General features: G+C 42.9%; 1 long non-coding RNA gene across 1 annotated transcript; it reads right to left on the reverse strand.

The window, feature by feature from the left end:
* Nucleotides 1-652: 652 nt before the first annotated feature.
* LOC112874940 lies at nt 653-2,877 on the reverse strand. The gene is made up of 4 exons (XR_003225070.1): nt 2,661-2,877; nt 2,361-2,413; nt 1,401-1,691; nt 653-785 (listed from the first exon to the last, which is right to left on the reverse strand). It is a non-coding gene; the product is annotated as an uncharacterized LOC112874940 (long non-coding RNA).
* Nucleotides 2,878-3,761: the final 884 nt, after the last annotated feature.

Here is a 3,761-nt window from a genome sequence, read left to right on the forward strand (position 1 = left end):
GTTTAAATGCACTTGGCACTTGGGTTTATATATTAGTGAACCTCATCCTCAGCCAATATTATCCTCAACTAGCAAGGTGGGACACATATACCATGCCACTCATACATGGACCACTGCGTTGCTCCATCATCGTAACAAAAGGACAACAAAGGAGCTTCTTTAGGCAGTCGTTGACAACAGTACACGGTAAAGAATATCCCATATGATTCATTATTTATGTTTCGCTCATACATTGGAATTCATATGATGACAGATGGGTAACGCATAGTGTCTGTCGTGCACTACTCGTACCCGCACTAGTAGTAACTAAGGTTTCGTGTAGTTCAAGAGTGAAACAAAACATAGGAAGAACGACGACACAAGGACACAAGCTGTAGCCCAGGCGGTGAGCTTCCCCGAAATTGCTTCCATATGCTCGATCCGGGCGCAGAGCTCGCTCAGCATCTCGGCAATTTCTGTCGTGTTGCCAATTCCGGGTCGAACACCCGTCATCGTTGATGGCGTATTGTTCGCCTTTAGGCTGTGACCCATACCATCCTCGCAATCTGGAGTCTGTCAAAAGCGGCATATATAGCTTCATCCATCAGTTCCCCAAGCATAATCATCGGTCACTTTAGTTATCAGCATAGGCACAAGAAAGCATTAGACTCGCCTTGAGTTTGTGGCGGTTATGGAGACATGGAGGAGGATTATCATTCATTGTAATTGAGCTGTATGCATCCCCGCGTTCTGTGAAGAAGGATCCTCCAACGCGGATGCCTTTGTCAGGCCTACACGGCGGCAAACTGCAGGCATAAATCCCCTAGCCAGTCAGTATTCATGTTTCTTCAGCCAATGAAAATCTTCTAGCCCCTTCCATATTCCAGTAGTACTCAGCCGCAAAAAAGAATGTACTACTACTAGTAGAGTACTACTAGTCATGCGTAATTATCATCATTCCTAAACTTAAAACAATTTCTTTTATGCTGCACCACCCAAAATGTTAAGTGGCGCCATCTAGTTGAGGGCCTAGTACTAGTAGAGTATATGCCAATTAAGTTACAAAAGCTTTAAGTTCAGTTTTTAATGAGATGTCGGAGCTAGGTCCATTTGCCCTCTTCTAAGTGTTGAATGTCCCAAATAGATTTTTTAGTACGTCAACATCAAAAGTTGCAGTTTGAAATCTATAGTTTCAATCATGTGAAAACTAAAACTTTTCAAAATGCCCGATTTATTCTGTGATTTCTATCAAACTAATGTAAATTGGCATCTAATTCCAGTGTGCAGTACAAACATAATTTATTATTTTATACTTAAAATTTAGTACCAAAATAATTTCGAGAAAATTTATGTCAAAACGAGGAAATATAATAAATAGCTTCAAAAGTAGAGGGACTAGTAGTTTCGGAACTCCACAATACCTTATGGCCTATGGGGTCTTGTCCTCATCGGGCGTCCCGGGGCCCTTAGCCCGCAGCTTCCTTCTTGCTCCAGCATTCATGTCAAACCTCACGATATTAAGCAAGTAGCAAAATAGATGATACAATGTAATTATTACTTGACTTCATGTCTACAAAACTAGCGCCCTCATTTCACCAAGGGAAACAAGCTGAGTGTAGGTTTCTTACGATGGAATGGTCTACTTAGGTAAGTTTGATTCCTCAGTTTGGGGGCTCGCTAAGATCTTTATATATAGGGATATGATTGTGTACCTGTATTCATATGGATTGATAGTGTGAGCCAGAAATAGTTGTAGATAGCACCCAAGTAATGTGAAATAAGAAGAGTGAGAAACATCCAGCAGCTTAATTTAGGAAATCACGGGTAGGTATTCGAAGATCCATCGGTAAAATTTGGCATAACTCATAATTTGATTTGCACTGAAATAATTCTTTGTTTGTTATGTTTTAGGCCAATTTTCTGGAGGTCGCATGATGAGCAGCAAGGTTGTCCCAACTATTGAGTATTGACCAATGAGCATCATCAAGGTTGTCCCAAGTAATCATCATGTTTTTCGTATTGCATGCCATATTATGGCTATTTGACATGTATCTGTGTCACAGTGTGCAGTGTGCGTGCCTTGTGTTTCGACTAGTTTTATACTGGCGTAACAACGGTCATGAGGTGACTGAAGCCGGCGAGCAGAAATTAGCCATAGCTCCATGTTCTTTTTCCTTCTTTTATGATGCCACAGTTCTGTCGTCCTTGAATTTAGTTGAGTTGGTATGTTCATTGTTTGTTTCTCAAAATAGATAATTGGTTGTTTCGTTTTGCAAAAAAAAAAGATTGTTTATTTGGGCTATAAAAGTTTGCATTTATATTACAAAAAAAATCATATTATGCTAACAAGTTTTTTTTTCTCGAGGAACAATTTAACTGACCTTGCATCTGAATTTGAATGGTTGCTAAATAATAGCAGTGCTTCTTCCGAGTCCTGTAACAAGATAATGATCTTAAACAGGAATATGACTAGATAGAATATGCAATGGCGCTAAACACAGATTATTAGTTTGAGTAGTAAATACCAATTGCATATTCGACAAAAAAACACGATATGTATTTTCATGGCGATAACGTAATTTAATTAATTTTGCTCTGCATATATCCCACATATATATAGTGTGTGAGCGTGCGAGAGAAAAATCACAGGCCTTTTCATACGGGAGGCATGCAGCTTGTACCTTTGATGGTGTAAATGCACCACCATCAGGGAAGGTAGGTTTCGCAGGACGGGCGCCGTGGACATGGCTCACAAGGGGGATTAGCAACAGGTACGAGTCGATGTCGTCCGCCACATCGCGGAGCTGGCCGGCGTGCCTTCCGCCCATCAGGAAGCGGCACGCGGCGGCGCTGCCCTGGCAGGCGACGACAACTCGCTGCGCCTGGCGGAGGGTCTTTTCCAGCGCCACCAGCGGGCGCCTCGTCTCCAAATGCTGCATAACAGCCGACCCCTGCAGCTGCCGCAGGAGCTCGCCGACCATCTCGGCACGCTCGGCCAGCCTCCGGCACAGCCGCCGGTTCCTGCGCGCCGTCTGCGCTGCCTGCACGATCGCTGCAACGAGGCGGAACGCCTCAGCCGCACCAGGCATGTGGGCGGCGGGGCGGCGCTAGCCACACCAGTCAGATTATTGCTCCGATCCACTAATTACAAGATCAAACATCTCTGGTGCTCTTCAAAGATGCATTGCTCCAGTGCGACGTCCTTGCCTACATATATTTGTACTGCGGCTAGCCAGCTACTGCCACAGCAAGGCTCTGACAACTGACATCGCCAATTGGCAATAGTTAACAAACTGTGACGATGAGCGCCCTTAATAATTGTACTTTCTCTAATATGTTGCTGAGACGACAACTGAACCACTAGGAAATTTCATGGATGAAGCAAGAGTGCAGCCGGTCAACCCGATTAGGTACGGTGTGGCTTATAAACAGCAGGCTCCTCGGTCAACTGCTTAGAGCCAATCAGAGATGTGCCGTATTTGGCATACGGTAGCATCTTGATTTCCTCACAAGAATATAATGGCGACCAATTATTAGATGTAAACTATTGTTATTAGAAGAAAAAGGTCTATTTTACTTCCCTCACCAATTCACTTCGTCCGCTTAACTCCTTAGCAAAATTTAGGCTCGATTTACTCCCCGAACAATTCCAATTGGTCCAATCTATCCCCTAATGATATTTCTCTTTTTTGTTTCTCCACATACAAGTTGAATTTTAAGTTCAAATTTTGCGAATGGATAGATAACATGATTTATGTTAAAAAAATAGATTAAGAACTTTT

The sequence above is a fragment of the Panicum hallii genome, chromosome 1 (assembly GCF_002211085.1).
Source record: "Panicum hallii strain FIL2 chromosome 1, PHallii_v3.1, whole genome shotgun sequence".
In the NCBI taxonomy this organism is placed as follows: Eukaryota; Viridiplantae; Streptophyta; class Magnoliopsida; order Poales; family Poaceae; genus Panicum; species Panicum hallii.